General features: G+C 38.6%; 1 protein-coding gene across 5 annotated transcripts in view; it reads left to right on the top strand.

The window, feature by feature from the left end:
- Positions 1–6,777: 6,777 nt before the first annotated feature.
- The window catches only part of FER (FER tyrosine kinase), a 159,179-nt gene continuing 152,239 nt past the window's right edge, over positions 6,778–13,717 (top strand). For 2 of the 5 annotated variants that reach the window (XM_039733403.1, XM_039733399.1), the window contains exon 1: positions 6,778–7,096. The gene's annotated coding sequence lies outside the window, so the exon portion shown is untranslated. Of the gene's footprint in view, positions 7,097–7,118; positions 11,369–11,404; positions 12,204–13,717 lie in introns of those variants that run through there. The other 3 variants (XM_039733401.1, XM_039733402.1, XM_039733398.1) reach the window with 3 other exon arrangements.

A 13,717-nucleotide genomic window follows, 5' to 3' on the forward strand; every position in this document is an offset into this window, starting at 1 on the left:
TATGATACACTTCTGGGAGCAGAAGTGAGGAAAATGCTGAAGATTGAGGAGGGAAATACCTCTAAGGTGGAAGGGTGGCAGAGGAATCAATGCTGACTTCAGGTATTGTATCCAAAGATTTAAAATCATTAACTGCAGTCTGCAATCAAAAGCAACAGAAAGCTCAGTGGGCTTTTATCTGTACATTCACATACAGCTGGCCTGCTTTACTGCAGCTGGAAAATGAATTTGCTTTAACACCACTGAAATATTTTAAGGTGGCTTCTGAATGTTAAACATTTACACTGTTCTCCAGTTGGAATAATTAAGTAACAAGATATAAATCCCATGATTTTCAAGGAGAGACATTTAGCTGAGAAATTATTATTCCTTTAGCTTAAGAGTAATAATGAGCTCTGGTTTTGTTGGTTTGGTTGTTTGGTTTTTTGTGTGTGTATTTTGTTTTTTTTTAAATTAGTCAGGAGCATAATAACATAGATTAGCAATGCTGCTTCACAGAGCTAGAGGTAGAAAAATTAAATCAGTGTGTCAGTCTGTAATGCCACCTGATGCACAGGATAAAACTTGGATAAAACTTTATCCCAGGATAAAACTTGGGCTTGTCATATCAGGAATGCGGGATCATTGTAATAACATTGCATGAACTCTGTAATTAATTTTCTAATTGATCTAAATGCTCAGAAACTTATCTATAGGTCTCCTCCCTCATCACAAGTTGGTGCAGGATGTTATTCAAACCCCCTGTTTGATTTCTGTGTGTTCCAGTACTTGAGCAGTGTATCTTTGACCATCTATTAGGCTGAAGCTTATTACTAATTAATGGTAACAGCAGTAAATTTATCAGGACTTTAGACAGTTTTAGGAAATCAGGTGTTTGAATGTAAAATCAGAAATTTGAATGTGTGTCTTTAGCTTTGGATTATGAATGGATACTCCACTGCATATTCGCTCTTTGTACTCAGGCATTAGCAAGGATCAGTAGCAGCTTTTAAGAAAAAAACCCATTGAATTCCCTCACACCACTGGGAATCTTTCCTTTTGTCTTCTGAGTTTTAATTATAAAATTAAACTGAACTTGCTGGCTTATTTGACTTCTCTGAGAAGTTCTGTGGCAGATTACAGTTTACACAGATGAAAAACAAATTCTGTATGCGCACATTGAGCCTGCTTTTTTGTATATGTATATACACATATATGTACATATATGTAAATATGTATGGAAATAAATAAAAGTATGCTTACTTCTGTTAATTCCACCATCATTTATTTAGGCACCATAGAGAAGAAAATAGTCAAATTAATGTGAATTGGGATGGAAAAGCACTGGCAAGTATTAGGATTCAGCAATGTGTATCTGCACTACAGCTTAGAGCTGGGAAAATCCTGTCAGGTTATTCTAAGGAAACCTCCAGGTCCCTTAAACACAAAATGTGTAGTTTTACATAGCACAGCATAGATTTGAAAAGGGTCTGAAGGCATCACTAGTCAGATTGTGGTGTTGCCATAGCAACAGGCATTGAAATTCAAAATATGGAGTACAAAATGGGGGTGGGAGAAAAAGAAGGGTAGAGAAGAGAAAAATAGCAAGTAATAATGAAAATCTCTAAAAAGAAAATGAAAATAAGACTTCTATTATCAGTGATAGAATAACCAAAATATCCTTACTCTGCTTACTATTATTTGCATTTTTTTCACCTTTTCCACACAAAAAATTTAAAATGCATTGTAAATATTAACAAGCTAAACCTAACATCCTGCAAGGAAAGTATTGATGTTGTTATTTACAGATAGGAATACTGAGGCAGGGAGTGCTTTGCATAAGTATAATACCTATGGCAGACGTAAAAAGATAATTCAGCTGTTTGCTTGGCTCTGTATTCACATGCTTTTTGCTTCATTGCTTTAACATGCCTCAGTTTTATGATGTTACTATCTGGATATGCAATAGAAGAACCAGAATAATTTTCAAGAGTGGTGGCAACATTGTTCTCTTTCTGACACAAAAGCTCTGCTGCTTTAATACACATTTTGTATAGTTATTTAAAGCTTTCTTGGTATTGCCTTACAATAATAGTGACAGAGAATGGTAAAAGAATGAGTGAAATTGTAAATTACAATTTTTTTTCAAAGATGTTCAATAGTTCAGAAAAAGACATTCATGCCTAACTCATAAAGGCACTGAAATCTAATTCAACAGGAAGGAATTAATATGCCTTTGTTGGGGATCAAGGAAACATATGGCAGGCTAAATGCCTGAGCTAATGTTTTTGTTGGGTTTTCTTTGAAAATTTATTATTTTATCTTTCACAGACATCTCTTTAAGAGTGTCTTTACTTCTGAGTATATATCTATATTAATCTTTCTGTATTGCTGATTTGTATATAATAGAATCCTTTAATATATCCAGGAGCTTTATTTAATCTTGAATTTTGCAGTGACTCTCATTTTACCTCAGCACTATGATGGAGTGATAATGAGGAACTTTCCATCTCTCTATTTCCTACATTTATATTTCCCTTCCAGGTATGTAATTTAGCTTACAGTCATTATTCTTGAAGGAATATAATGCTACAGTATGTCTCCTAAGAATAACTTTGAGGTTTTTCAACATCAGTATCAGCATTATAGAACAACAGATAACTTTGCATGTCACATCCAGGAATTTTAGGCAATGAGCCATAAACAAAGCAACTAGATAAAAGGTAGAAAAGAAGTGTTGCGGCGGACCATCCAAGTGTGAGGACACGAGGCTTGACTCCATTTTTCTCAGAAGGCTGATTTATTATGTTATATATTATATTAAAATACTACATTAAAACCACACTAAAAGAACAGAGAGAGAAGAAAGATCAGAAGGCTACAAAGAACAAGAACAGAACAGAATAGAATGCATAACAAAATCTTGTGACTGCTCACAGCCTTGGCACAAGTAGCTGTGATTGGTCACTAATTGAAAACAATCTACATGGACCAATGGAAGATGCACCTGTTGTATTCCACAGCAGCAGACAGTTATTGTTTACATTTCTTTCCTGAGGCTCACGGCTACTCAGGACGGGAAAAATCCTTTTTTTCATAAAATATTTTCATTTTTCATAAAATATCATGGCTACAAAGAAGTATTAAAAATTATGAAAATATGCTGACAGAATTACAGACTTGCAGTGTACCAGAGGAGTTGCAGCAAACAGAAGACCAAAGGGAAAAGAATTCTTGAAACCTATAGCTTACCTAAATAGGACCAGAATTTTACTGTTTAAGAAGCAACTCCCTGGTATTTCTAGGGTCACAATGGTGGGTGGATAGATAATGATAGACTGACCATTCTCCAGTAGCTAGAAAGCCAGAAGAAACTGAAGCATGAGCTTATAGAAAATGAGTAATGTGACAGGTGAAGAATGACCCTGGATACTGAACTAATTTCTTCAGGTATTTTTACCAGACAGCTGCTATTGTTTTAGGTGGTTGGGCCATGAAGTAATCTGCCTGGTAGCTGTTAAGGAGCTGCACCATGGAACCTGGCATGTGTTCAGGTTTTGCCAAGTTTCTTGGGAGGCAGTTTTGCAGTAAGGTCTGAAATAATGCTTCAATTCCACAGTAGTCCAAACCAGCAGGTTTTAAGTACTGATGCTGATCACCTGTGGTCCAGCATAAAGATATAATGTGTAGGAGTTAACGTTAGAAGCTGCTGAAGACAGAATTGAAAGTTTCAACGAGGTTTATGAGGAAAACCCTCCTGATGCATCATAAGGTTCAAAAAGGTTCTAGCTTTTGAATGTTCTCCTCAAAGAGGAAATTAGGCATGGCTGGATCCAAATCCAGTTCCAGACTTGGTCAAAAGCTTATGTCTGAAGATTTTTATAGGCACAATTGAACCTTAGTACACAGCTTTATCCTGCAGAGTTAAGGATAGCAAGCCAATATAGAAAAATTATTCATTTTAACTGATGATAAAAATGCTTAAACTAAGGGATTTTAATCAGAATTTGTTACTACACAGTGAAAATAGTTATAATTACTAGTATAATGCATGATTTATTGAATACTGAAGGAATAATATTAAAGCCAGCTTAATAATTATTAAGCAGAGATTGATGTTACCCATACCAACAACAGAGGACAAATCTCTTCTGGTCAGTCTTGAGGAGTGGCTTTGAGGGGCATCCCCACTCAAGGGTGGAATACCCACAGTTGCTCTGAGATGTGGTGTGTTAGAATTCTCTGCAATTAAAAAGAGGGGCTGGGCTTTTGTGGTACAAAGTGATTCACAGTCAGATGTCTCTGGGCCTGCAGCATCACCTCAGCAGCTTGAAATAAGTTATCAGTGCTATGACTTCATGGTGCCTCTAATACCAACTTCACCCGGCACATCCTCACCAGTGCCAGTTTCTGTCAGGAAATGTTCTTCACATTCTCACTTTGGGACTGATGATTCAGGCTGATTCTTCAACACCAAACACAGTATGAGGCCCCTTCCCCATTCACTACAGATAATTTTTGCAAATAGGATCAAGTTTGAGCTGTTTTACCCCCACTTAGGCAGAGCATCCTGCTACAGGAGCAAACGGGAGAGGCTGGAAGAAAGTACAGACAGGATGTGTTGAGGCAAGAACACATCCACTTCCCTGATCCTTTTCGTCTCTTCTGGATATTTGCAGGAAGCAACCTCTCCAATTTTGTACTTAGGCAGTTGGCCCTGGGTCAGGCTTGGGAGGAAAAGGGCAAAGGAAATATGTACTGGGCTGAGTGAATGAATATGTGCAGAACTGGAAGACTGGGATAGGGAGAATCCTTTTGCAAATAAACTTGCTAATTTGGATTTTAATTGCAAGTGGTGATAAACTTCTAAAGCTTTTTGTATTCAATTAATAACTGCACTTTCTATATAAAATAACTTAATTTTCAAAATATTTTGCATATGTCTACACTACACTGGAGTATAGTATAAAAACATCTCTTTTTCATCCTTATTTTAAAAATATATGAAAGCTTCAGGGGGAAAAAGCCAACACTGTTACATAAAAAAAGCACACAGAATCCTTTCTTCCTCAAAAAATCAAGTAGATTCTTCGATAAAGTTTAAAAATTTCTAATCAGAAAACAAACAAGGAAAGGTTTTTCTACCCTCATACCATTGTCTACCAGTTTTCACAAAGTTGAAGGGTCTCAAGGCCAGGTAAACTACTGGACTGTAGACAAAAACCATGCAACATCTTCTGCAGGCACATAAGACTGATAAGATACCTGCCCAATAAAATAGTCTGTGTTTGCATATAGCTGAACCAAGACTGGCTCATGTTGTTTGCACCAGCATTTGTCATAAAAGACTCCAACTGATGACTTACAGCAAATTCAGTATTGGAATATAAGATATTTATCCCACATCTAACACAGTTGGAAATCTACAAATGTAAATTACATCTTAAGCCCCCATTTTCTACAACTACATAATTTTTTTTTCTTCAGTAACATGCAAATTTGTTCATTATTGTAAATAGGTCTCAATTCGCCTCAAGGTGCATAGAGATGACGTACAAAGGAATGTAATTTTTTTCTTATTTGATAAACAGGTAAATAAAGGAAAATATTTTTATAAGCTGTTTGGGAAGAAAACCTGTGAATGGCTTAAACAGGGGTAGAAAACTGCACACACTAAAGTTTCATTAGTGTTCTTTAAACACTTCAGTCTAAAATGAAGCCATGAACTGGAATATGATTGCTCTGTTCACATCTCAGTTTTCAGAGTCCTGAATACCAATCTATACCAACCACTCAGACATAATTAAAATAAAAAAAAGGATACTTCTTTGTAAGTTTAATCTAAACTGTTAAGGGGCTCTTCAGTATCTGTGAAATAAGACTGTGCATATCTGTGAAATAAGACTGTGCAATCAGATTTTGTTACTGCTACTTCATTAAATTGATATTTTTTCATTTGCTTTGAGTATAATCTATTATAAAAGACTATATAAAAAGCTTAAATATTCATGGGTTTCCCTGAAAACTATGAAGGGTATTTTTCCCTTCTTTTTTAGTGGATTTTTTTCCTCCCTCTCTTTTTTGCTTTTCTTTTTTTCTCTTTTTTCCCCCTCCCCCCTTTTTCTTTCTGATCTTTTTTGCCCTTCATTTTTGCTTCTAGTTTTTCTTATCCCCTTTTTTCTTTTATTCCCTTCTTTTTCCTGCCACTTTTTCCCTTTTTTTATGCCATTTTTCTCTTCTTTTTTATTTCCATTACCCACCCTTCTTTTCTCTTCTGTATTCTTTTTCTTCCCCCTTTTTCTCTTTTTTTCCTTTCTCCCCCCTTTCCTTTTTAATTTTTGCCCCTTTAATTTCCCCCGCCTTTTTTTTTTCCTTTCCACACCCAATTCTCTCTTTCACCCCCTTTCTTTTTTCACTGCTCGCTGCCTCTCTCTGGCGCTGAGCTGCCGAAGCACCAATTCACAGGGACTCCTTGTCCACCTGTCCGGGCAGCCGCGGTGCGCAGAAGTTACTCTCCGCATCTCGCACCGCTGAGCTTCGCACGCCTCCCTCCCTGCCGGCGGCGCGGGCAGCAGGGACCCGCGGGGGTGTCCCCCGGCCTGTCCCCATGGGTGTCTCACCGGGCGTCCCCAGGGATGTGGCTGCGCGGGGGGCGGGGACAGTTGCCGGGAGACGAAGGCGCGCGGGATGCGGTGGCGCGGGAGCGCGCCCCCCCGCCGCGCGCGCGTCAGCGGGAGGCGGACCGCGCCGCCATTGGCCGGCCCGGCGGGGCAGGGGCAGCGCGGCGGGCGCGGATCCCGCCCCTTCCCCCGGTCCGCCGCCGAGGTCCGGCGGGGGGAGGGAGAGGGCGGGTTCGGCCCGGGTCCGGCGGTGCCGGGCGTGTCTGTTCCCCTCCCCTACTCCGGCCGTAATGGAAGTGCTGGGAGTAACGGGAGGACGCGCCGGCCGCCGCCAGGAGCTACCATGTGTGACCATCGCTGCTTCCCAATAAATGCAGCAGCCCCGGGGAGTCGGTTTGGGGGGTTTGAGTTCTCTTCCTCCTTGGTGCCGCCTGACAGTTCTGTACAGCACAGCGGCTGGCTGCGTGAACTTGTCCCTTAGTGTTGGAGCCTGCATGGTGAGGCCTGTCAATGTCGCTGCCCTGGCGCTTTTCGTGTTCGTTCTAGTGCGTTGTGTTTGAGATCTTGGTATTTGCACGTGTACTGAATACTCATTTTTGGTGTTCGAGTGGGTTACACAGAAGAACGTTAAACATCCCTTTTCATGTTGGAGTATGTTTCTGTTTGGTTAGACTTTACATGACTGAAATGACACATCCTGTGTGAACACCGGGGGTTTTGTAAGACCTTTAAAACAAGCCAGCTCATTTTCTCTTTGCAGGAGGGCATCACTGTTTTTCATGTAGGTGAAGTAACTTTTCCCTACTTTGAAACAGACCTGCTCAAAGTGGCTTTGGTGGTGTGCTCTGTTGTACTGCAGATGCTTGGAAGAAGTTGCAGTGTGCAAAAAGATGGGTGATGTGTGAAACTGGACAAACTGAAACTGGCCAAAAATGTTATTTGGTGTTAAAATAAGTTAATTTTACTTCCTAATAATACCTAACAAGGTGATTTCTTCTGCAGTTTATTTTATACAAGTGGTAGTCTTTGAGAATCTCAGAGGGATAGGACATTCACACATCATCTGCTCACAGTCAAAGCAAATTGCAAATGATGGACACATTGTAGGTTGAGTTAATGATTATTGTTGGTGAGACCAGTATATGTTCGCTCATCTTATAAATTCCTTGTAATGTGTTGACAGAAATTGACATTACAACCTTAAAATATACATGTGTGGAATGTTAACCCTAGTAAACTTGGGCTTTGGAAGTATTTCTTTGAGGGAGCAGATTAAGTCTCGTATGTACAATGTCACTTACTAGCTGAGCAAAAGCTCAGTTATCCATCAGATTTCCTGATTTTCTACAACTGTAACTTCAAGTCACAACTGAGTCCTTTGTCCTTTGTCAGTTGGTATTTGGATTGCCAGTGTATAAAGTGATGATGTAGAAATAATTCTGACATTTGAAAGCAAGAGAAGGCAATGGACAGTGTAGAGAATAGAAATTTTCAGTTCCTCTGGAGTTCTTTGATAGAGCTTAAAGATTAACTAGCAAAAAAGATAAAAAAATGTATCAGTGTGTGCACAGGATGTCAGGCCAATTTCGGTATCAAAGAACTTTAGTGATGCGAAGGTGAGATGGGCCTTTGTTAAGAGAGAAGTGACATTTGCTTCACTAGATTAGAGGTATTTAACTGAGAGCAAAAAAAGGAAGAAAGGTTTGGCTACAGGAGGTACACTGCGTTTAGCTAACATGGGATGTATTTCCGTACTTAGAATGTTCAGAGTTCAGTGTCATTTTTCCTGCCGTGGAGAGCAGAGGTGCTTTGGTGGTAGAGCAGGGCAGCATCTGGTGGTCATCCCCTCTCCCTGCCCGGTCTCATCTCCCACTTGCTGCCTGTCCTTGGTGTTCTCTCAGTTGGGAAGCAGCAGGGTGAAGGAAGATACGCTGGCCATGTCAGGCTGAAGGCAGAGAGAGCTGGCAGCAAGTCTGTAATTGCTCCATACAAGGAGATGGGCTGGGAGCATGAGGTCATCACTTCACAGGGAGGAGTTTTCTTTTGCAGTGTGTGGGAAGTAGCTCTAGGAAAAAGAGTCCTTTTTGCTTGCTGGCGGGGAGGAGAAGCAAAGCAATAAGAGAAGAAAGCCTAAATGCATCCTAAATGCATTCCAGTAGGAAGTAAACTGCATATATGCTCCTATTCTAAGATAAAACAGTCCACTTAGTCCTGGCCTAATAATATTGGTGCTATATTTGCCTTGTGAAAATGGATTTCAAAAACCTAGTGGAGAGCTTTATTCTGCAGTAGAGATTGTCCTGAAATTGTTAAGTATTCACCATTTTATTAGGGAGTTAAAGGATTTAAAATTTGGAGCATGAAAATATGCAGAAAATTTCTGCTGTTTAACATTTGTGTCAGGTAAATGTAGCATTTCTTTACAAAGGTTTATTTTTGAAACTTTTTCACAGTGGTGAATCAAACACCATAGCTTTGTTTCCAGGGTTTGAGAGAAGATAGTCATCTCTCATTTTAAGAGCCATGTGTATGCTCTCATACAGTACATAGGAAGTTCTGGTAAAGATTCTTAAAAACCAGCAAGAGTCCTTCTAAAATGGCTTTTATTTTTGTGTTTGGGATTATAATTTTTTTTTTTTCTTGTGGGACAGCTTCACTGGATGGAAGGCTTTGATTGCTTGCAGCTTATAGCATGAGATCATATTTGTGACCATTACTGTAATTGTTTTCTATTTTCTCCTGCAAGTTTAAGTGCAAAGTTCAGTTTGGTAAGGAGTCTGAAATAATAGGGAATTTTAAAATTTCTGTGTGTTTCCCTGATGATAATAAAAGAAAATTCCCAATAATTTAGGGCTTAATGCTGTTTTTAATCTGCATGAGTGAACTGTACTTCATGACATCATTCTGCTTTGGATTTCAGATTGCTGTTTGCTGTATACTAACCAGCTTCCCTTGCATTGTTGCTTTCTACATTTGAGAGAAAATGCCAGGTGTTTTAACCACATGTAATTTCAAACTTTCTTCTTCATATCTGGGTTTCTTACTAACCTGCTTACAAGACTCAGATGTGTGCCATAGCAGTTTGTAGAGACAACCCTCTGTACTCATAACTTTGCTGCTGTTCAATGTCTGATTTCTGTTGCCATATATATGTTTGACAGAATTACTGATCTTTGGAGCATACTAGTTGGTTCTTTAGAACGTTCTTGATGTTGTGGGCCTGCACCTTGAGCAAAAAGCGTATTTTGTTAGGATTTCTAATATGGCTGCTCTTATTTTCTGCTGAGGGGACAGTTACTGCTTGGACCAGATAATTCCTTTAGGCTGTTGACAGGGTGAATGTGGAGTAACAGCACTAATTGCATACAGTGAGAACTTTCTGCCATGTAGCTCTCTATTAAGACAAACACATGCTGTCAGCTGTTGAGGGGGAAATAGAAAAATCATGTGTATACAGTTAATCTGTTCTTTAGGTACGCTGTACAATACTGCCTGCAAAATACTGTAGTCCACTTTCAATCCTCTTAGTATGAACTAGGAAGAAAATACTTAATGAATAAGTACTTAATGGTTCTCACTTATTTGGCATTTTTCAATATGGCATTCAAATCATGGTCTGAAGACAGGTAGCTGTCTTGCAATTGTCATTACTTGATCTTAAGAATCTCACAACTTTTTTTTTGGTACTGTGACTCTGTGAGTGATTTATTTCAACATGAGGAGCCAAGACATTTAGAAATTACGCTTAAGCGTAAAACTAAATTGCCATAATTAAGTCTTAATGAAAAACCAGTTATCTTGTAAGTAGTGACAACCTGTGAAAAGTTTGTGAGTTGTTGCATATTACATAAGCACTCTTTGCCAGAAGCAGAAGTTAAATCCAGAGCAGTGCTAAAGTGCATTAATCATGAGGCATTTGTTCCTTGAAATTGCCTGTTTAGTAAATGGGAGACACACAATTATAGCAATGAGCCTGATAAAAGTCATGAAGATGAGCCCCTCTGACAGAGTGCTGAATCATACTCAGAGCACTCCATCCTCTCTAATAAATGGGTTGGACATTTCTGGATAAAAGCGCTGTGAAAGTAATTATACAATCACATAGTGCATATTCCAAAGAGGGTGGAATTTGGGTTTGCATCCTCATTTTGGGAATCTCTTAATTTCATACATGGTTTGTCAGCTTTACTGCTTTTTGTCAATTCTGTTTATGCCTAACGTTTTGCTTTAGAAAGTTTGGAAAATCTTACTCCATACATTGACAGCATATTGTAGCTTACATTGTAAGCTACAATATAATCACATTTGTAATGTTTGCTGTTTGAATTGAAAGTGGCAGTTATAAGTTGTTTTCTCTCTTGCAATAGCGAGCTGGAAAGGATAGTGATTTAATGGTTATTAAATAAGACAGGAGTTATTTTATTGCATATTTGGTGTTTTAATACTCAGGCAAATAACCTATTGATAATGGTTGAGCTGGTGGGGGTTGTTAGCTGCTACACTTGCAAATCACAAAATTCACCTTTGGTAAACGTATAAACAAGTAGGAGTAGCACCCTAGGATAAATCCTGATTTTTTGAATACATAAAGCTTGTTTTATCTGCTGTTACATTGTATAAATTTGTTAAGTTATGATCACTGCAGTGTATTACTATTGTGTATGCTCAAGTACAGCATTTTAGAATTATGCTAAAGCCTCCTTTCTATATTTCGTGTATCTTTCAGATAGCATCTGACTTCTAGTTGTGGCTTCTGCTTTCAAATGTTCGTGAGTATAAAATAATAAGCCACAACATTTGTACCCTAAGTTTCAGGAAGTACAGATAAGGGCTACAGTCAGGCAAAGTGGTTAAGTTCAAAAAAGTGACAGCGTAAGCATTGTAAAAATATGAGAATTGCAATGTTGAGAAAAATCATACTTTACACTAGCTTTTTACTGATTACAAAATAGAAAACAAAAACATGGAATCAGAAAAACACAACCTTGTTTATTTTACGTATATTTGTTGTATGTCAGTGCTGGGAATGCTGTGTTACCTCCCAACTTTTCTATGATATGGTTGATAAACTGAAGTTCATCAGATAAAAGGAAATGCCTAATTTGCCAAATACAGAAAAAAATGTTGTCAGTTGAAGTGTGCATCTGAAAAAGCAAACTGTTCTAAAGGGTATGTAACAAAGATAGAGGAAAGCTGTATAAAACCATTTCTGCCTTTTGGATTAGGTGAATGTTGAAATTTGAGCATAAAACCTCTCATCAGTGAGTGTGTTAAGTAAATTTGAAGCTACTATTTTAATAAATTTAATTGGCACCAGATAATCTAATTTATCTAAATGATTTTTTTTAAATGAGAGAAGGTAATTATATGCCATTCTTACTGAAGTCAAAATCTAAGTTTGAGTCAGTCCTTGTGTTCCTTCCTGGTCTCTTAGTTTTCCACGCTGCAAGCCTTCTAGCTCTCCTTCTCTGGAGCCAGGTGGTACCCTCTGAAAGGAAGCCAACCCATAACTGATGGGAGTTTACTCCAGGCCCTGCTTCAGACACAACATGGAAACTCATTGTAGCAGATTTGTGCCCTTTGCAGAACAGCAGTCTTCAGGAGGTATCCTGTCCTTGTATACCTTGTGTCCCAAGACTTTGTGTTTCCAGGAAGCATGCAGTGCATACCCTGTGCAAAAAATCAGTCCAGTGGGCTGTGACGCAGTGATTTCTTGTGCTCTAGTATTTCATCACCAAAGTCACCCCATCCAGGCTTGGGGAGCCTAAGTGGGGATATAGGGGTTAGCAGTGTGGGTGTGGTTAGTCTGCTTTTGGTGGTGGGGGAGCTGCCATTTCCAAACCTCTGATTAACCAGATACTTGTCAACATTTGGCCATTACAGTAGCGTGGCTTGTGTCCCGCTACAGAACTTGTATCAGATAAAATCCGGATTTCAGGTTTAGAGATGCAGTCAAATTCCGTTTAGCTGTCTCAGAGTACAGTAAGGCAAGAATTCTGAGGGAGCAAAATAACCCTTGTTTACAGTTCAACATTATTGTAATCTCTAACTTGTTTCTGAATGATACTATGATATGAAGAATATTGTCCTTTTAACTGAAATATTGACTGCCTGATATAATCTCTGGAAAGAACAGTTTTGAGTGGCAGAAGGAAACACTGGATATGAAATAATGATCTAGTGCAATAAAGATCAGATAGGCTGAATCTTATGTATGCAAATAAATTTCCATGTGAAGAATCCAGTCATGTATGTGCACTTCAGGACCAGTTGTCCAGACACCTGGAAGATTAAGTCTCTACCACTTTTATCTGTTTGTAATAGCATCCATTAATTGAAGCTCATACATTTTCAAATGAGAGTAGTATCCTGCAGAAGGAGTGTTCGTTATAGCTGGGATGGCTGATGATACCCAAACAGAACTGACTGGAATTAAGAAAAGAATAGTTAGGTTTTATATTTTGGTATATATTTGTAGAATGTGTGCAATAAAATTTGTTACACGCTTAAAGCATGCAGGAAGGTACAAATGCATCATTCAGTCATCTGCATTTCTGGTGAGAGTACCTGTATCCCATTTAACACAGAAAGTTATCATGGTATCTTTTAGGATATGGAGATGTCAGCTCAGGAATAGCAAACAAAGGCTTGAGGCAACACCTCTTACTGAACCACACGATATATTTCCTGCAGTGCAACAGCCTGGAATATCAATAGTTAGGAAGAGACAGAACCATATAATGAACCTCATGGCTAGTATTTTCTGTACAAAATACTGTGTAATCAAGCTACATTTAATGTGGTACGATGATGCCAAGGAAATAAGTGACCTCGAGAAAACTGAATGAGCAGTGAGTTAACTAAGTATAGGGTTTAATGAACCAGAAGGATGTAATTAGTTTAATGAAGGAGGAAAGAGGAAGAAGCATTCTGATTGCTCTGTCCAAAGACCAATAAATACTTGGAACAAGATTATGTTTCTCCTGAGAAGACCACTATTGTCATATATTACAGACTAATGGCAGAGTTACCTAATTGTTTTGTCTGAAGTAAGACATTCTGGCTGATATTGGGCCATAGGAAGAAATTAAATGTCTCTAGACTTTCTAAAGTACTTC

Source organism: Passer montanus, unplaced genomic scaffold (assembly GCF_014805655.1).
Source record: "Passer montanus isolate IOZ18808 unplaced genomic scaffold, ASM1480565v1 scaffold87, whole genome shotgun sequence".
Classification (NCBI taxonomy): domain Eukaryota; kingdom Metazoa; phylum Chordata; class Aves; order Passeriformes; family Passeridae; genus Passer; species Passer montanus.